The sequence below is a fragment of the Numida meleagris genome, chromosome 1 (genome assembly GCF_002078875.1).
Source record: "Numida meleagris isolate 19003 breed g44 Domestic line chromosome 1, NumMel1.0, whole genome shotgun sequence".
In the NCBI taxonomy this organism is placed as follows: Eukaryota; Metazoa; Chordata; class Aves; order Galliformes; family Numididae; genus Numida; species Numida meleagris.
Genome location: NC_034409.1, coordinates 86284875 through 86305874, shown reverse-complemented (window position 1 = coordinate 86305874; position 21000 = coordinate 86284875). Strand labels below are relative to the sequence as shown.

Sequence of the window (21000 nt, the reverse complement as noted above, 5' to 3'; positions counted from 1 at the left end):
TAATATGAGTCATTAACACCCAGCTCCTGTAATCACTGCTTTAAAGACAGAGGTCTTTAACCGTCAGTCTTCTGCGTGCTACACAAGCAGCACAGGCCATGTCACAGGTTTTCCAGTTCATGGCAGGAGGGGGCAGTCCGATCAGAGTCCACCGTGGAGGTGTACTTTATGGGCTGTGGTCGTGGCTTGAAAGATGGAGGTCTGTTCAGACTGAAATGTAAGAGACAAAACATAGTATAACACAAAAGCCATATGAAAGATTGTAGTAAAGTGTCCACAGGAGGATAGAGGGGACAGTAAGCAGATAGAATGGTTTAACAGCACCTGACATTAGCCCTCACACATTGTAAATTCCCTGTTTCTGTTTTATAGCCCCAGTGCACCTCTTGGTGTCCATTTGGGTTTCTCAGGTCCCACCTCAAAGCTTTACTTCATCCATGCTTTAAAAAATATCATTGCCCTGGTGAACCATTCAAAACCCTCTCAGCAGTCTTCTGCTCCCACTGCTCTTTGAAAGCATATTTAAAAACTCATAACTTTTTTCTTTTGCCAATTTATAGGCCAAGATAAAGTAAGAACCTGTCTCAAATCAGTGAAAAAAAATAAATTCAATTTTTACCTTTGATATTTAGGGTTTGATGTTCTGTTTCTAAAGGATTTTCTGGGACAGAAAATTATTTGTGATCTCCATGATTTTTCAAGCTCTTCAGTAATGGTATTAAGATTAAAAATAATTGGCTCTTAGATACTGCTTTCATCAGTAGATCTCTGAATGCTTTACTAGGGAATTAAACTTTGTTAATAATTACAAACTCAGTGCTTCTCTGACTGGGATTAAGAATCAGGTAGCCTACTTTCACATATATTACCCACAGCTCAAATAGTCTGTTACCCTGGAAGTACAATTTCATTAAAGTATGTCCTCCAGTAACTATCCAAAATTAGAGAGAACTGGGAGGCTCAGGGGAAAAAATTACTTGCATTCTTCCCTCAAACCCTATAGCATGCACTGAGGCTGCACCACAGCTCTTTTTTTGAGGTTTATTTTAGAGACAGAATGGATGAAATGTCTGAGACCACTCTTCACTTCATGCCTCTGCATGAAAAAATGGCAGTAGTGATCCATGTACTTAAAGGCTTTGCATGCTGTGCATATCCTCATATTACAGTCACAGAATCACAGAATTGCAGGGGTTGGAAGGGACCTCAAGAGATCATCGAATCCAACACCCTGCTAAAGCAGATCCCTACAATAGGTCACACAGGTAGGCGTCCAGACGGATCTTGAATATCTCTACAGAAGGAGACTCCACAAACCCTCCGTGCAGCCTGTGCCAGTGCTCCATCACACTTACTCAAAAGAAGTTCTTCCACATGTTTGTATGGAATCTCCTATGTTCAAGTTTTAGGCTGTTACTCCTTGTCCTATGGCTATGCACCACTGAGAAGAGCCTCACCTCATCCATTTGCCTCCCACCTCCCTTTAGATATTTATAAACATTAATCAGATCCCCTCTCAGTCTTCTTTTCCTCAGGCTGAACAGATTCATGTTACTCAGCCTTTCCTCGTACGGGAGAAGCTCCAGGTCCTTTATCATGTTTGTTGCCGTCCTCTGGACCCCTGCTAGAAGATCTCTGTCTTTGAACTGGGGAGCCCCAAACCGGACACAGTATTCTAAACGCGGCCGCACCAGGGCAGAGTAGAGAGGGAGGATCACCTCCCTTGACCTACAGGCCATGTTCTTTTTAATGCACCCCAGGATACCATTGGCCTTCTTGGCCAGAAGGCACACTGCTGGCTCATGGCCAATCTGTTGTTCACCAGAACACCCATGTCCTTCTCTGCAGAGCTCCTCTCCAGCAGGTCATCCCCTAACCTGTACTGATGCATGCAGTTATTCTTCCCCAAGTGGAAGACTCTCTGCACTTGCTCTTCTTAAACCTTGTCAGGTTCCTCCCTGCCCAGCTCTCCAGTCTGTCCAGGTCTTGTTGAATGGTAGCACAGCTTTCTGGTGTGTAGGAAAATACTTAAGTGTAAACACCTGGACTGGAGTTTGTGCTGTACTACACCTTCCACCCTTTTTGTTCCCCAAGTTGATTCTTACATCTCTTTTCGGTACTGACACTATTTCCTTATGCCTAACAATATCAGAAAGCCACAGAAGAGGAGCAGGACCACCATTGGCCAGGGGAAGTGACTGCCTTTTGTATTCCTCACATCACCTGCAAAGAACACAGGAAACAGTGATGAGCCAAACCTGGTTGGAGGTGAAGTTGTTTGGACCTGCTTCTTTTGGATTGCTGATCCTCCCCAGTCCCATGGACAAAGAAGACCCAGCCCCATACAGGAAGGCCAGGTTTTCAGGCTTAGCATGATAAATGCTGAACATCGCTGCCCTAGTTCATGAGCTTGTGTTCTGATTGGGTTTGTGGGCTGAATTCAGCCACCCAACAGTAGCAGAAGGTGATTTAGTCACAGCCTGACAAGCGGTTTGTCAGAAAACCAGCCATGTTCTCTCTTCCCCATTGAGTTTCTCCACATTCTGCCATTGTCTCAGCACAGCCCCAGCCCTCATTCCCACTGCTTTGGATTTGTATCATGTCTCAGCAGTACTATTGACCAGTGGACTGGTGGTAAAGAAACTTTTCCATGTGGTGGCTGAAACAGACTGGTCTGTGATGCTTAAGGACACATTACCTGCAAAGATATTGGCACAGAGAATTTTTAGTAGCTTACTTTTTAAAAAAATATGTTTTTCTATTTATTTTATTTCACTTTTGTGAACAAATAATATGTCCAAGCCATTCTATGATTTTATGTTTAGAAGCCACCATCATTCACTTTGCTGAGGACTGGAAATCATATTCCAGAGACCGTGTATCAAAGTGCAGTTGGTGGGACACTTACATTTTTGGCCTACAACCGACTGCTATGGAAAGAAATATGCTTCTATCAAATTAAAGAACATTAGAAGAAAGAAAGTATATTAGAAAATATCTATTAAGATGTTCCAGCAAACCAGTCTGCACAGCAGTCTGGGATAGCGATAAGCCTTTTGCCTCTTTGATGCTCATGAAAAAGCTGACGATACTAAGTGGCTTAGCAGCAGCCCAGTCTGCTTCTGCTGTGACGAGTGAGGCCTCAGTCTTCTGTATCAAGAACTATCTCTGTACCACAAAAATCATCTTTAATCTTTTTATAGACAGACATTTTTTCCCTTTCCTAATACAGCTAAGCTGCCTGCATTTAAGATCAATGCTGCCAAAGGATGTGTTCCTGCTTTCTCAAGCTACCCCTGTGTTCATGTCCTCCAAAACAATAGCTTCAGTATGTGGCTAGATGACTATGTGGTATTTGCAGAACTGCCACAGCACTTACGGTGCTCAGGGGTTGTACCCTCAGAGGTGTGCACTGTGTTGTTGAGGCTCTGCAGGGATTCGGTGGTGGAGTATTCAAATCTCTACAAAAGGAGAAACACCATTAAATTATTGTAACAGCCACTATGCGGCTGCTTCATTAGGCTTAGCTGGGGCTATTTTATGTCATTCACTTTTTCCTGATGCAAACAACAAATGGGGTAACAGAGATACCTGAAAATCTTTAGTATAATTGCTGGTTTATAGATCAAAGAAAATATATCCCACTGTTTAAATGATGTAAAACAGTTAGTAGACAGAGCCAGGAAAATCTCTAGCTCTCTCATGAGGTGCTGGCTCTGACTGAGATTAAGCACTGATACATACATACATACATATATATATAGAGAGAGAGTAGGTTATTTTTTAATACACGTGTATATGTGCATATATACATGTACTATATCTGTGTATATTTTCATACATACGCATTAAACCCCCCCTACCAACTATATGTATATGTATATATGCACTCAAGCATGTATGAATGCTCAATTACAATCAGAAAAAAATCAATTCACTTCTAGGGCACTCTAAAAATTCACTGAGAGTTCTTTATGTTAATTCAATTTAAATTTCCTTTTTGCCTTGCTTATCAGGTATGAAATTCTACAGGGATAAGCATGGCAGACCTGTCATTTAGGAAAGGAATAAAAGAAAAAAAAGAAAGGACATGGAAATCTCATAACACAGTGCTCTATACAGCACGGCAACGGATGCTACATATGATTATTTACATAATGGTTTGTGTTACAGCCTCAGAGGATTTAACTAATAGCAGTAATCCTTGCTCTAAGAGCTCAGTTGCCCCAGGGGGACACACTGAAACTCATTGCTGTGCCTCAGCAAGTGCTCCAGTGCCTTACGTGCCCTGTAACTGTTCTCAGTTGTAGCCGCCTTGCTGAGGACCTTCCAGGGCTATGGCTCTGCTGCCTGCCAGGCAGATGTGGCTGTGGGGAAGAGGGAGAACGGAGCAGCAAGTGGAACCTCCCTCTTTTAATGAGATTGCAATGAACAAGCTTTGAAAGAGCAGGCTCATAAAGCATGAGGTGCTGTCACAAGGTTTTGGCTGAAATGCGTGGCTGTGGGTTATATGCTGGTAAAGAAGCACCAGTGTGCTGCCAACAATATATTCAGGAAAAGGAGAGTGGCTGTTTTATTTGTGCTCCAGCCAGAAGAGGTCTGCCATACAATTGCAATAGCACACAGACAGGTTCTGCCTGTCCTGAAAGCACAAACCAAGATGCTAAGAAAGAAGCTAATTTCTGGCATTCTGCTGCTGAACAGAGGTTTTCTGAAGGGAAAGATCTGTGAAAAAATGTCCACCCCCACCTTTTTTCATTCATTAGACTTTAATGAGGCTGTTTTCCAGTGCTCTATTAGCCAGCCTTTATAGCCCCACATTAGCTCATGATTTCATTGCTGCTCCATGATTTTATTTAGCTTCTCCTGTAATTTATTTCATCTATAAACTACCCTCAATACTCACTGCATTTGCCTAGCAACTCTCCTTGTTTTAATATTATTAAATTAAATACGTTTAATAAAAGCATGATACTCAAATGTTTTTCATTTCTCTCTCACTGCTGCAAATCCTTAATGGATTGGAAGACTCAAGTCTTTGTCTGCTAACTCCGTGCAGTTCATCAGGGGAATGCTTCTGTGGAGCATTAAAATGCTAATACAGATTACACCACCCAGTGTTTGGTCTCTGCTTGGACACAACTTTTCCATGTTTAGTAATTATTTTTGGATGGCAATGTGATGACTATCAGGCAGCAACTGAACATAAGCACAGCAGATGTCATGTGCTTAGCAAAGGCATTACAAGCTGAGGGCCATATAGAGTCATGTACCTGCTACCGCCCTTTTTGCAAGAGACTCCTGATTAACACAGATGTGCAAACCAACACCAAGTTTGTATCACACTTGCACTTTGTAGCGCCTGTAATTATCTTCATAACTCCCCTGCTACATTCTGATAAGACAAAGAAGATGCATCATCTACTCACATGCTGTTGTCTCCTCTCTGAACGCTGTGGTGCTGGTACAGCTTTTTGTCTCTGGGGTGGAAATCATCTCTCCTGTTGAAAAACGCACGTACTTGCAATAATAACTGTTAAGGATCCCATCACTTGCTCTTCATTTTTGCCTCTTTCTTCCCTAGAGATGTCAAATGTGTAATAAACTTCTGTCTGAAATTTTGGCTTCCCTCAGACACCACCACAGAAATCTGCGTCTGCTTTTAAAGGTCTGTCACAAGCTTGAAATGCAAGAGGAGCATAGTGAAATGGATGAATTAACTTTGGAGCACTGAGCCTGGATTTTTGGGGTTTCAGCTGACTTTCAGCTGAAACTCAAAACTGTGAGCATTTTGTCTCTTTTCAAGGTGATATCAATTGACTGCAATAAACAAACATACATAAATAATCTGAATTTAGACAGGGTTTTACCCCCTCCAATGGGATGGAACTGTTTTCCCAACCAACAGAGAAGTTTTGAGGAAGTCAGTACAGAGGATTCACACCTGCGATGTCTGGTGCTATCAACTTATTTAACATTTTCCTTTAATCTTCCTTTGAAGCAGTAAGTATTCTAGAGCTGAATATTTATCTGATAATCAAACACAGACAGATGGTGGTTAGCAAGTAGGCTTCTATTTGCCCATGAGGATTATCTCACATTTACTAAAAAGAGACCATCTTTCCTAACACCTGTCTCATTTTTAGAAAAGTACCATTTTGCTATCTGAACAAACCTGAGAAAGTGAAATAGACCATTAACTTAGCCTGGGTATCTCTGGACTCAGAGACCAAGCTGCAAATTTAAGATCTTTTGTTTTGTCTCCCCTTCTCCTCCCACCTATTTCTGTGCATCGTTCCCTTGTATTAATTCCCAGCTGTCTCATGGTTTTCATTTAAAATCTTGCAAAATAACAGGAGCTGAAGCTAGCCCCTTCCTTACAGGCATGGACTTCGCAAGCTCATTTGCAGCCCGAAGGGTCTGACCAAGAGGGCCATAGTGACACTGGTATGGGAACCAAGAATGAGCTAGGGATGTGCAGCACTAACCCATGGTCAGCAAAGTGCTTCTGCATTTAAAAGGCAGCTGTCCTTTAAGCTATTTATATCAGAGAAATGGCTCAGCTCTGCCTTGCACTATGACTTTGACATTGTATCTCCTCAACCAGTGATGATATACAACCCACTGAGAGAGAGCCTCTCTATTCGCATTGTATATTTATAGTCTTAGGCAATTTACAGGCAAAATTCTTCCCCCTTAGCGACTCACTGGGAGCCAGGTCTCTGCTTTAGGAATTGAGGAGGGCAGACCGAGAAGAACCTGGATTTAATTTCAGTGCCACTGCATTCTGCGTTCATGTCGTGGTATGTGTATGTATATACACACATATATATATACACACACACACATATTTGTATGTATTTATGTATGTATACATGCACACAAATATAACCACTTCATTCTCCAGGCTTTATAAGAAGGGATTCAGCTCCCAAACAGCACTCTGCTGGGTCAGAATCAAGTCTTTCACTCGGCTTCTTCCTCCAGTACTGTGACTCACAATGCCAATTGCATTGCTCACCCATATCTGGCTAAATATTACTGTAGCAAAATTGGTATTTCTTTAAGTGAAGTTTACAGGGTTGAATTGCGTGGGTGAAGGAGGATGCTCAATACCTCACAGGCTCACTAAAGTCAGCCTGTTGCAATCCATTTTGTTTAGAGAATAAGGCTGCCACAGACACTGCAGACTATATTCACTCTTGCCATGGCCACTGCACTGCTACGGATGCGAAGGCAGTGCACAGAACTGTCATACTGAATTGCCTCTTCCTTGTGCTGCCCGTGCTGCCATTTTGCATGTGCCGTTTGTCTCCAGACTGAGAGATTCTCATCCTTTGGTTCACAATGAAGCAACAGGGAAATCATTTTGGCTGAATTCGTTACCTTGTGTAGTGGACGAGGGAGCCAAGCTTGCTCAACTTGTAAAATTTAGAGAGGTTGAAGATGTAGGCTGCTCCTCTGAAGAAACACAGATTAAACAGTATCCATTTTAGTTGGTGGAGTGTTTTAAAAATATTATGAATAAATCATAAAAAACCTTAGATGGGTATAGATCAAAGAGCTTGCAGCAAGCACTGGGTAAACAAGAACTTTGTGGCAGGAGCCCACTGTCAGGGTTGCAGGTTAAATGCTCAAAACACATCCCATAAATTCAGCGGGCGGTCAGTGGCAGTTAAGGTTATTACAGCAGAGCCTTTCACATGGGTTGGCTGGGCATTTTTTGTTTCTGTTTTTAAGCACAGAGTTCAGTTTAACAGCTGTGTGGTGGATTATGTACATGCTGATGGTGTTCCTCAGCCTAGTCAGGGCCTTATCCAGAAGTGGGCCTGGGAGCACACCACAGCTGTGTAGGTTTGGGTGCTTGCAGACTCTTGCGGCTTTTCCTCTCAACTGCAGAAAATAGTTTAATGCGGTTTTCCATATGTTTCCTCTAGTAAAGCAGTGGCGCTTACCCCATAATTATTTAATGGGAATTATTTGCCACTGTCAGGTCAAAGAAAAAAATGGGGATTTAAAATTCTTTTCTGTCACAAGCACCTCTCCATCATAATAGGATACATTTATTTATAGATTTATAGGGTTTCTATTCTATTTTATAAAAAGCATAAGAACAACATTTGATATTCAGCAAGCTATTTTACGTGCTGTCCTAGTGTGACAGAGCTTTAGCAAGATTTGTGTTAGCTCTCTTCCTAAATGATTTCACAGCTCACAAATTCCCATCCAAGAGCACTACAGGTACTGCCAGTGCAGGGCATGCTGACCTCTCACTGGTATGCCTCTGGCTCTGTGTACACGGCATTTAAGTACAGGTCAAGCAGAGATCATATCCCTATTGACTGAGTAATAAGAAAGGCTTTTAAAATTTTTTCTTACTTGAGGTAGTCATGACAGCTGATAGAAGTACTGAATTTCCAAGGTCTATAACAAATCTAAGCAAACACCTTTGCTAAGGGTGAAAAGTGTATTTATTCCTCTTTAAAAAAGAGGATCATTCAAGGGCTTAAAGGTGAGAGAGAGTGCATCACACTTAATTTCCAAGTAATCTTTCAGTGCACAACCCAGCCAGGTGGTCTGGCAAGAAACAAGAAGCAGCTGAAGTAACAGGACTGTGTAATCTGTAGGGAAGGTTTTTGGGCTAAAGGGTCTGAAGCTCCTGACACCTCCAGTATGTACCTCACCCAAAGAGAAGCAGTGAGCTACATGGTTTTAACCCATACAAACAGATGTGGCTTATCAGCATGCAGGTTGAAGTAGCATATATGACCTGGTGGTGGCACCTGCCTGGCTCCATCCCTGGGGCATTCCAGAGGCTGCAACTCTGGCAGGAAATGTCAGGACACTGCATTGAAAAGTGCTCATTGAGTCCTCAAGGAAGTTGAGAGAAGTGATTTGGTTCCTTACAATCCAAGATCTGTTCACCAGTCAGCCAAACACAGCAGAGATATTGTACTTCCCAAGCAGCATTTACATCCCAAGTAAGAGGAGGCTTATGTAGAAAGACACACGTCCTTCCTTGCCATTTATCTACAGCATTTCTCTGATGTGCTCACATAACACGCTGCTGGAACACAGCTGTATCCTGTACAGAGCAAAGCCAGACACCCAAGGAGAGTCATCTCCAAAGGACTTCCCCCGAGGTGTAGGGAAAACTCTTTATTTAGCTGCAGTAAGCTGAGAATAAGAAGAACTTGTGGAGACAGAGCATAGATTTTCCAAATTTACCCAAATTAAGAAACATTCCATCAGTTCCTCAATTAGGTGGAAATGTTGAGGATGTTGGTTGTTTCCTTAAGCAAAATGTTGAACCATTAGTAGGGATGTTATTTTTAATTACCAGCTCAGTGCTGAAAGAGCTATATTCAAATGCCAGCTAAAGTGTAAGGAATAACATAAAGTGCTCCTCAAGGCTACAGTTTAGTTATGTTTGGGTTTAGCTATGATGGATTACATCACTAGATTATCTCTTCATTGTATTTGCTCTGAAGTCGTGGCAGCAGAGAAGAATACCTTACTATGCAAACAGAAGGATACCTTACTATTGCAAGATCATTTCTCTAATAGCTTTAAAAAATTGTAGATGCACCCCTAACATTACACAAGTTATTTTGTTTTCTAATTTGTTCTACCTTCTGAAGCCATCATGGTAAAAGCTCGGGCTGAGGCTTCATTAGATATATTGTCTGTGAGGGGTGGAAAAAGATGAAAGTAGTTCTTTTAAGAAGTGAGGCTTTTTTCTTTTTTTAAACAAAGGCTGAAAGTTTAGTTTGGGGTTTGTGTCTTACTGTGCATTAGTATAGCACCTTCACAGAACACAGCCAAAAATTAATGTAATTTCCCTCCTTTCTGTCACATCTAAATACATTAACATTTTTATACAGAGTGGAGCTATCTTAGTATAGCCCACAGGCAAGAATGTAGACTTCTTTAATTGATGGCTCTCTCATTTGAATACATTTCTACTAAACCGCAAATTGTGTGAAATGAGTCATTTTGGAGAAAAATGATCATTTATCTTCCCTCCCTCTGAAGCTATATTTCAAGAGGACTGAGCTTTGGCTTTCAATGCAGTCTTTGCTGAAAAACATACTGATAGGTGTATCCACAGCCAAAAAGGGAATACAGGTGCAAGTAGTTACCACTTCACCTGGTGTACCAATAAAGGCTGCTCAGAGTCCAGCAGTTCAATTATATTGTTAATGCACAAGGAGTATACACATTAGAAGAAAAAAAGGTTTAACTGTGCATTTACACCTGAATATGAGGCATGCACAAGAGGGTGCTAAAGGAAGTCATTCTGCACTTCTTGCCAGCCACACTGCGGGATTACTCGCTGAGAAATGCATAGTTGTAACAGCTCACCAGTGCTGTATAGCTAAGTGAGCGTACTTCTGGATATAGTAATTGAAGCAAGATACTGCCTAACAATAGCAAGCATCTTTTGTTTGTGTAGAAGTTTCTTAACTAGTTGAGTTTACTCAGGTATTTTTGGCAGGTTTCTTGGCTCATTTAGAGACTTGAACTAAGAAATCTGCTAGAAAGAAAGTTCAAGCTGTGTGATCAATGTGTACAATACTTCCATACATCTACCATTTATTCAGTATTTTAAATAACAGAGTATGCATGCGTTTAGTGTTCTTGACATTTCAGATGTGTCTTATCTATGAAAAACCTCACCAAAGGAAAAAATTGTTTCTTCTCATGAAATACTCTATATTTCGTTCCCAAGGAAGGAAAACAGACATGCACACGACAATGTCATATGTGCCTTGTGGGTCCCTTGTAACATCAAGTACAGATCTGATGATAGAAACCTTCACTGTCTTGTGCATCTTCTTCAACAGACATTTCTGGAGAAGAAAAAAGAAACAAACAAACACACAAAGCAAAGCTGCAAACCCCTTTTGTTGCACTTCAAATTATAAATCAGAATGGTGCTAAATGCTGTTACTGAAAAGCAAGCTCATATGGCTGAAAGTTTCTTGGCTGAGGTGCTATCTAAAGTGGTAACCCAGTCAGACACCTACATGGTCCCATTGGCAGGAATGGTTTAGCAACCAATGCTTCTGCTGTTAATCATTTCTATGGTTACGTCATTGACCTATTCATGGGTTTTATTACCTCCAGACTGCTTTGTCAAGTTTTTCTTGGTCCACGTACCACACAATACTTGGCTCAGGAAATGCTTTCTCACAATGCAGCTCATGTTAGGCTCTGGGGCAGTAAAAGCCAATTGTTAGCCTCCAGCATTTCTCACTTGTCTGCCACAGCTGACCTCCAACATCCATAATAGACAGAGCCTCTCCTACAAACTTAGTTACTTACCATTCTGCTTGGCAAGGAAGCGCTTCCTTCCTCTTTATTGCATTTCTTCCCCATATTTCTGATTGGAGACATCGTTGAAGGAAAGCCAAGGGACATCCCCATCACTGCTTTGGGACAGGCTGAATAATGGGCTTCCACATCCTTCAGTTCAGTACCTCAGGGACAAACATCCACATGGATAAACACTAGCACTAGTAATGGGTACAGTGCTCGGCCAAGAATGAGACCCGAATACCATGCAAGTCCTACCTTTATTAGTTGGATAAGGAGACAAATCCCATGAAAAAGGCTACCTAGCACACTGATACACTGAATACACAAAATTGGATACCTTTCTAGAGGGCATCATGTATAAGGGGTTTCTGGAAGTCACAAGAAATTGCACGCTTTAGATGCAGCAGTCTTGGTTGCACATCAATTGCTCCAAAAATCTGTTTGTACTCACTTTGCTTTCTCCTTAAGCAACAAAAGGAAAGGGCTGGAGAGATTAAAAACCAAGGCTGGATGAAGAGATACGCACTATCAGGGTGGGAGATCTTCATGCTGCCTGGATGTTCCCAGTTACATTTACTTAGCAGCTTATGGTACTAAGAGAAATTGCTTTTTCCCTCTAAACAAAGACATTCATACTATTACTCATGCAGTACAGACCTTTGCACCCACAATTGAAGAAAGTGGTATACATTTTAGCTGAAAGCAAGTTTGATATATTCCAGGCAGCAGAAGTCAATCATTCAGTACGAAGACTGGAACTATCCAACTGAAACTCCGTATTGGTAAATAGTCACTGAACTCATAGCATAATTGCTTTCTCATCTTCTCTCTTCATTAATTTCTTGTTGCTCAACTATTTTTAGTTTATGATATTTTTATAGATATTTACTATGAAAAAATATAAATCTGCCATCTGAAATAGATTTTAGCCTGAAAATAAAGTGTAGAAAAGAGAAGGAAAGGAATGAACATTTGTTTGGAGGCGAAGAATGGACAAACGCTCTTGAAAGACTTTCTATCACCTGGTCCCATGATAGCAATACCCCTTGCTGTGCTCAACAGGGCAGTGAAGACAAGTGCTTGTAATGTCCAACACCACAAGTGAAAATAGGTCACCAGGAAAATTACAGTGGTTTTGCAGAACTGCCTGAGCATGCCTTGTATGAAAATGCATGGATATGGACAATACAAGGCTCTGCCTGCCCACAGACACTCTTTCTGAGGAGAAATTTCTTAATTTGGGATGTTCATAGATCAAAAGCTTCAGCCTGGATGGAAGCAATGGGAAGCAAAACATCATAACAAGAGCAGCTTGCTAGTCAGTCTTAAGGTCTACAAATATGTTTTGTGCTAAGTACAGCCAGCACTGTACAACAGACTTCCCATTTAGGTTTTGCTGTTATGAAGCAGATGATAAAAGAGAGTCTCCAAAGCACACGTATAAGTGTTCAGCTCTAAATAAGGATCCTTAATCTTAGATCCAGTCACTCCATTGACATTTGGTTACTCCAGCTGTGTTGTGCTTGTAGCATGATACTTTATGCCTGGCAAGACCATTACTTTCTCATTGACACTGTAGGTAACTTGGGAACAACCCAAAGCTCCAGCCTGTATCAGAGTAGCACACCACCCACTTGAACTACATGGCAAGAACTCAAAGGAACTTCTGCCCAAAATGAATGTCCCAGGGGGAATCTCTCAGTTAATTCTCATTTCTGTGATGCTGAATGCTTGTCTCAGAGTCAGAGATGAAACACTGCCAAGTTTTAGTAGAAAATGCAGTTGGCAGTGACCACCAAAGTACACCTCCGTGCCCAAAACCAGAATTGGTGATATTCATGCTATTCCTTGCAGCCCCAGTCATGGTGGCAAATGATCTGCTCAGTCTCTCCTGGTGCTTTCAGGTTCTCACTATGAAGGCGGCTTTCCCAATGTCTGACCTAAATCTTTCTTGCACAGTCTAAGTCTTCTGCTTTTGGAGCTGATATGCGTGCATCAAAAAGGCCATTCCATTCACCTTTTGCTGCAATCTTTCACAGAGGTGAATAATCATAGCCCAAAAAAGAAAAGTCTGAGAAGTCCAAAGGAGATCAATTTTAATTCTTTCCCCAGATTTTGTTTAGAACCCTCATTTTTCATAATCAGCGAAAATGGTTAATGTGGTCCAAGAGGTTTCCTGTGAACCTATCTGAGCTTGTCTGTTTCTTCACACTATCTACAATCCAAAATGGTAATGAGAACATTTCCTTGGAAATTTTCTACAGTTGGAACATAGCCATTAAAACGTTGTAAGTTTTTACTTGAAACTCAAAATAAAACATAAATTTCATGACAATTTCATAGTAGTTTCCATGTCTAATGTGAAGGATATTGCAAAAGAGGAATGGTTGCCTTTTAGAAAAAAAAAAGTGATGTTTTCTAACTACCTGGCTGTAAACCATGTTTAATTCAAGCCCAAGGAATAGACCACCCACAAATGATTTGTATTTGCTTTCTTGCTTATTCCTCAGGAGCTGACTAGCTACAGTGTATTTGGTTCCTTACCTTTCCTATGCAATATTACTCCCTTGCAAAATTATCATGATTTCCACGATTTCATTTTTGTTTCAAAAGTCACATATACTTTGAGTAAATAACTACTTCCAAACCTAAAAATAATAATTGAACATGTTGCTAAAGCTCTAAAATTTCCATAATGTCTCTTAAGATACCTGCAGCCCCCTGCATGACCACTGACCACTCACAGCCTCTCCATCCTGTCTTCAAGTCTAAGGCAAGGTCAGACATGACCACCTCATGGAGAATCCCTCAGCTAGCTCTCATTTGTGCTCACAGAAGCAGAGTACTGCTAGAGGGACTGGAATTGCTCAGAAGGGATGTGAGTCACTGAGAGTAGCCGAGTGACTTGCAGCTGGTGTGCAAGCTCAACATTTGCAAGGTGCCAGCTGATCCCTCCTGAAGGCTAGCAGAAATTGCAGGGTAAGCTGGAAAGCAAACAAAAATGTATTAACAAAATGGGTACTGAAGGTCACAGTAACAGCTTCTAATGAGACTTAATGGCCTTGTTTTGTAAAAAGAGTGCAAATTAAATCCTACATACACCCACATACCTGGCAAGATAAAAACCTTGCGCACTCCAATTTGAGGTCAAGGAAGTAGTTTGGAAGCATGTATCAGTAGCTACTACCGCAAGATCTGTGATGCATCTCTCTACCTTTCAAAGTATGCCTGGGTGGCTTTATTAAAGCTAGCTAAAACCATCCTGCTATCACAGCTGACAGCAGGGCATCAGTTTCACCTGTTGGTTCCTCCAGGTGTCTGCCAGTCAAAACTATCTGCAAAAGCTTTAGCCATTGCCTGCTGTCCCCCTAAATGTCTGTTGATGGTGAGTAACCAACTTCTCATATTCTGTTATCTGGACAGCTGTGTGACAATGTCACACCACAGACATTTCCTGTGTGGCCAAGGAGCCCAAACCTCACCTTTGCATCAAAGCAGTACGTTTCTGATGACCACAAGAAATGGAAAATGTGTTTTATTATTTTATTTTGTTTGCACAGCATTTCAGTTCCAGGCACAGCTGACTGTGTTGATACAAGCTATCAGGCACCATAAGCCTTTTTTTTTTTTGCTGGCATTTCTGTTTTAGCCATTGGTTTGCAGCTATGTTGAGTGTTAAGTAAGAACTGATGAAACTGTGGTAACTACATGTCTCAAAAGCCTTGAATAAGTCATGTTTCTGGCCCCTTCTGAGCCTTAAAACTGGACTGGAAACAAGTGAAGACCCCGGATTACTTAGATCTGCAATTCTTTCTCTTTCCAACATAAATCTCACATAAATCTCCACCATTTATATAATTTGCTTTTATTTTTTTTTTCTAACCCTGTTAAACCACACAGGGTCACCTCAGTTTTTTACTTTCCTCCCTGAATTAATGAATTCAGGCGTCACTGGCATTTTTATAGCCAATCCACCTAGGATTCTCTCTCCCTCTTCTTCTAATTTCCACTTTTCTGCCTAGTGTTACTGACTGGTTATGCCTGGATTGACCTATTGGTGTGGTTTAACCCAGCAGGCAACTAAACACTACACAGCCTATTGACCACTCCCTCCCCTCCCAGTGGAATGGGGGAGAGAATCAGGGAAAAAAAGAAGTAGAACATGTGGGTTTAGATAAAAACTATTTACTAAGACAGAAAAGGGAGAGAGAAATAATAGTAATGATAATTACGTGTATCTATTTACAAAACAAATTATGTATGATGCAGTAGCTCACCACCCACAGATCAGCAAGACTCCATGCAGTGGCTGCCCTTCTTGACCAAACCCCTCAGTTTTATAGTTTTTCTACATGATGTCATGTGGCATGGAATATCCCTTTAGCCAGTTTACGTCAGCTCTCCTGGTTCTGTCCCCTCCCAGCTCCCTGTGCCCCCCCTCTATCTGACAAGACAGCATAAAGAGCTGAGAAACCAGAACGTCCTTGGTTCTGTACAGCACTGCTCAGCAACAAGTAAAACACTGGTGTGTTATCAACAGTGTTTTTCTCCTAAAGCCAAAACATAGCATCATACCAGATGCTGTGGAGAATATAAACTCTGTCCCAGCCGAAACCAGGACACCTATATTTAATAATCATGGCCCTGTGTCTTTCTGGACTTAGGGTACATTTTGGGTGGAATTTACTTTTTTTTTTTCCTTTCTTTCCTTTCTGCTTTTTGTTTGAAGGATTCTCCTTATCAGAAAATGAACATCTTAAGATTTCTGCCTTTCCAAGACAGTACAAGTGCTAGTGAGGCTGTCAGAGGACAGATATATATTTTCAGATGTAAGAAAACATATTGTGAAAGTGGGTTTTCTAAGATGAACTGAAAGTTGGCTGGTAGACTAAATAATATTGAATTCGGTTCTTCCTTTGGGGTTTTGATGAGAATAGGTATGTATCTCCACTTCTGTGTTGGATGCTAGCCTTTGCTTTTTCAGAAGATATGTTTGCTGCGTAACTATTCTGCAAGGCAGCTCTCAAGCACAGCTCTGAATTACCAAGTAGTTCCTTTTCATTTAACAGCTCAGACTCTGTTAACTGTTTGACATTCATTTGCCTTTACCAATGGTTTGGGTCTAGCGGAAATTTGATATTTAGTATAGCAGTTTCTGTTGCTGAGCCTTTACAAAAAGAAGAAATCAATGTCTGGCAAAGTTAGATTTGAAAAGACCACACATTTTCTCAGAAATTTGTACCTAAAAGGGCTCCATTCTAGGAAAGACATATTTTTAAGCATTTCAGCCCAAAAGTACCCTCTTCAGAAAAGCTCTCTTGATTTGATGAACACCATCTTCTACTCAACCTATCAAGACTCTCAACTTCATTGAGAGACTCTCACTTGCACTCCCCACCCTTCTACTGCGCACTCGGTCATATCCAGGCCATCTGTGAGGAAGTGTCACTGCTGTCCCTCAGACCTGGTTTGTCTCTGCTATGTTCATGCTGCCCAGCCTGTGGGGTCCCTACACTTGTTGTTCCTCACCTCCTGCCTTGCTAATGAATGGGCTGAGATTCAATGAAGGGGCTTGGAGCATACAACTACATTTCCTCCAGGATCTGGGTTCTGTTGGCCCAAGGTCTGAGAAGGCTGCCTCAGCACTTCTCAGAGAGCTGCTCCACCAAACCCTGCACTCAGAGCACTGCTAGAGGCTGATGGCCCAGCACCACTATCAGAGGCCAGCCAGCAGTTTCCAGGAGCATCATGGGATGCTTAGAGAAACCCAACAGCAAAGGCTGTGGTTTCTTTCTCCTGTTTGTATCTCTCCCCTCTTGTACTAATCAGCTGGTGGGGGTGCATGCACAGAGAGTCACACATGACACAGTAATTCAGAGAATAAGCCAAATAAAGCAACCAGTTTGGTTAACTGATATACAAACCAAGGCAAAGAGCATCAGCAGAGGCAGAGGACAGGGAGAGTTCAAATATCTTAGTATACTTGAATGATTACCCAGGTAACATTTGTAGCTGTTTGACAACTGTTGATTTTTTATAAGACTCATGTTTGAATCATGCAAACCCAAGACGAAATCTCAGATCATTAACTTCTATTTTTATTTCTCTTGCATCTATGACTGACAGCCCCCAGACAGAGGCTTATTTTTTATTTTTTTCTGCTTTTCCCTGTTGAATCTTCCTTTGCATCCTGAGCGCCAGCCTTGCATTACTGTGCCATCTCTGAGCCATGGGCTTCCTCAAGTAAGCAACTACAGTCAAAGTATTGTTGACAGTCCCATTGTTTGACACCCACTTCACTTTAGGAGGGTTGGAAATTTGTTTTTCAGACCCACTGCTGTATAAGCAGAAATTACAGCCTTGTTTTCCATATGCAGCATTACTTCTACCAAGTTGTGCCTCAGCAGTTGCAGAGTGATTCCTAAGCCATAAAAAAGGGAACAAGGAAAAAAAAGAAGTTGAGGAAGGCTTCCAGCATGAAATGCCAGTCCATATGTTTGCAGTACATGGGCCCTGCTACTCCTGAGCAGTTTGAGATGTCCTAGGCAGGGACTCATTTTCAGAGCCAGAGCCTACGGCAACATTTATAAATCACATGCCTCTAAATGATGTGACTTTGCAGCAATAACAGTTCCAAAATCACTTTCTGTGCATAGCAAATGTTGGCCCTTTCATAACTATAGGCAGCATGGTTATTTTGTAGCTGGAGCACAAGGATCTTCATGACCAATGCACTTACCTGTAAACTGCACTGTGCCAACACAAGCTTATACATATGGCTGAGTTGGTGGCAATTTGCACGCCAGTGGTGTTGATATGCCCTTGATGGAGTAGAGTGAATATTTTTGACCCCAGAAATTTCAAGAATGGCCTCAAATTCTTCCAAAGAACTACAGAGTTATTTACAAACATTTTAACTTGCTGCAGCTGAAAAAAAATAAAGTACGAATGTATTTATATGTATAAATAAATACATATTAAAAAAATCATATGTATATAAGTGTATTTCAAAAGATACTCTTTGAAAACCATTTAGAACTATTATTTTTAGAAGAATAAGAGGATAGCTGGCAAAATGCTTTCACTGAACACTCCCATGGTGGTGCTGCTCTTCCAGATTCTCTCTGGGTGGTAGACCATGAGGCGAGAAAACCTCTTGCCATCATCGATGATTTTGGTGGGGAAAAACTTCAGTGTTATTCAGACCTATGTAGACTCTCCATCCATACAGTGCACTGCCATTCCCATACACTTCAGGACAGGAGGACTACTTGGTTCTAAGTTCCTCTTTCCATTTTCCTCCTGTGAATAAAACATCTCACCTAACATGTGAAGACCAAACACTCCCTCCTATTTTTGTAGATCAACACTATTCCCACCATGAAAATAGTGAGGAATAACAGTGAGGGGATGTGCATGAACATTTCCAACACCTACTTTTTTTTCCCAAATGCATTGCCTTTTTATGATGAAATCCCTCAGAACTTCAAAACTTATAGTGTTCATCAACTTACCAATAAACAATAGGGTAAATAGCTGTGTCTTGTAAGTCCTGGCTCTTGCAACAAAGAGCTTTCTCACTGCAGCATTATGAAAGTCATGCTGAACATCTCCTACTCATGAAACATAGCAGAAACTGCAAGACAGTCCTTGCTTTTGTAGTTTTAAGTAGTGGTAATTAGCCAAGTCATGTCCTCTAACTGCCTGTGTGCCAGTCACCCTGACAAAGGGGTAAGTAGCACATCCTGGACAGCTATGCCTTGGTGCATATTTGCAAACTGTCCTCTGAATGACTCCTGGTGACCCATGTGTGTTATTGTGCTGACCTTTTGTGCTGTTGTTTGTTTGTTTTTTTCCTTACTCAGCTGCTTGATTTTGTAGAGTGACCTAGCTGCACTAAATGGTGTTAATGTTACCTACAAATATGTTAGGAGTTTTAAAATTCAGAATTCACTTCACATAGAAGACTGAGAAACCTGTTGTGTTTGAAAGTCACCTTTTAGAAAAACCTCAACAGTTAAAACTTGTCAGTGATGACAGATAGAAACTTAAGGGCAAAGCTCAAGCATGCTGCTTGCTGATATTTATACTGAAGTTAATGCTAGAAGGTTAAGACTCACAGTAAAGTGCTCAAACATAGTTTTTATGTAAGTGGTTAACTACAAGGGCTGCTCCAAAAGTAATGCCTGCTATATTGTTATGTTGGCCCATGACATCAGAGGCAGATGTTGGTGGTATGGCAACAGAGGCTGAACCTTCCCACCAATATTCCCTTACATTTTGTTGCTGTGTGACAGATGGCAGCAGAGGGGCAGTCTGACAGAATGGCATCTGACATGGAAGTGCTTATGAATCAAAGGTGTGTCACTGAAAAAAATTACACCCACTGACATTCACTGATGCTTGCTGAATGTTTATGGAGATCAAACAGTGGATATGAGCAAAGTGGGGCAGTGGGTGGTGTGTATCAGCAGTGGTGACAGTGACACGAAAGACAAGCTACGTTCTGGATGGTCATGCAGACTTTTATGAGCACAGTAACACAGGCTCTTTTTTATATAGCTGGCAAAAATGAATAGCTAATGGTGGTGCCTATGTTGAAAAACAGTGTTTTGTAGCTGAGAATTTGCTCTATCAAATAGCATTGCTGTGGTCTTTGTATCTGTCGTAGTCTCCATTGAAATAAATAGGAAGCATTACTTTCAGAGCAACCTAGGTAGATAACTGGGTTTGCATGTCTTCAGTGTGTGCCTGTGACATGGAGATCAACAGAGCACAAAAATCTCACAGCTTTTTTTTTTTTTTTAATATTTCAAAAAAGCCTGATCTCTCACTAACCTATACAGAAACTGTATTTTTTTTTCAAAAAGATTAGAGCTTCACTACAGCAAAAATCCCCAAGAAATCTGATGCAAAGAATATTTCAGTTGTTATGTTTGCTAAATTCTTTGGTACTTTCCACAGACCTGCTCTACATGTGCTCATGAAAAATTAAAAACAATTAAGAAAGGATTTTCCCTTTTTGTTTTTTGTTAACAGATATTGTTTGTGGTATCTATGTTGCAAAACCACATCTAAACCTTTTCCTATATTATCACTCTCTAACACAACTGATTGCTTTTGTTTAACAGATTCTGCACGACACAGTAATATCTAACATTTCTATTTCTCTCTGCAAAAATACCCTGTATTTTCTTCTGTAATTTGTACCTGATATGAAATAATAGTTATACTTACCACTATCCATTTCAAAGCATAATTGGAAAAGTTTCTTGATGTCATGTTCTTAAAGCATGGAATTTCTCAAGTCTGGTTTAACTGCACTTCCTTCATGTAATGCTGCTCTTCTTTTATCATGGCAACAACAAAAACAACAAAAGCCTAAGAAGGAAAATCAGAAACATGGCGCTCATTATGATTCAGGAACTAATGCTGACTAGTCTTCTGATTAAGGAACAGGACTTTTTTTTTAATTAGAAGGGTAATTTTCCACCGCTATCCATAGATATATTTGTTAAATGAAAGCCATGCATCCAATTCCAGATGCAATTTCATTACTCTAATTCATGACCTTACCAAAATTCACAAAAACCTTTGCTTAACTGCCAGACCAAGACATTTCCTTTTGAAGCTGAGCTTCTATTTTTCTCATAGGAATTTTTCCTCTGCAATAAATCT

The 21000-nt window shown here is 40.9% G+C and overlaps 1 long non-coding RNA gene across 1 annotated transcript in view; it reads right to left on the bottom strand.

Moving 5' to 3' along the window:
- The window catches only part of LOC110400819, a 61870-nt gene continuing 49031 nt past the window's right edge, over nucleotides 8162–21000 (bottom strand). Inside the window, exons 9-14 of the long non-coding RNA XR_002440095.1 lie at nucleotides 20560–20703; nucleotides 18062–18249; nucleotides 14433–17743; nucleotides 14034–14306; nucleotides 11329–11483; nucleotides 8162–10853 (exon numbers count right to left, since the gene is read on the bottom strand). This is a non-coding gene — a long non-coding RNA (uncharacterized LOC110400819). The remainder of the gene's footprint in view (nucleotides 10854–11328; nucleotides 11484–14033; nucleotides 14307–14432; nucleotides 17744–18061; nucleotides 18250–20559; nucleotides 20704–21000) is intronic.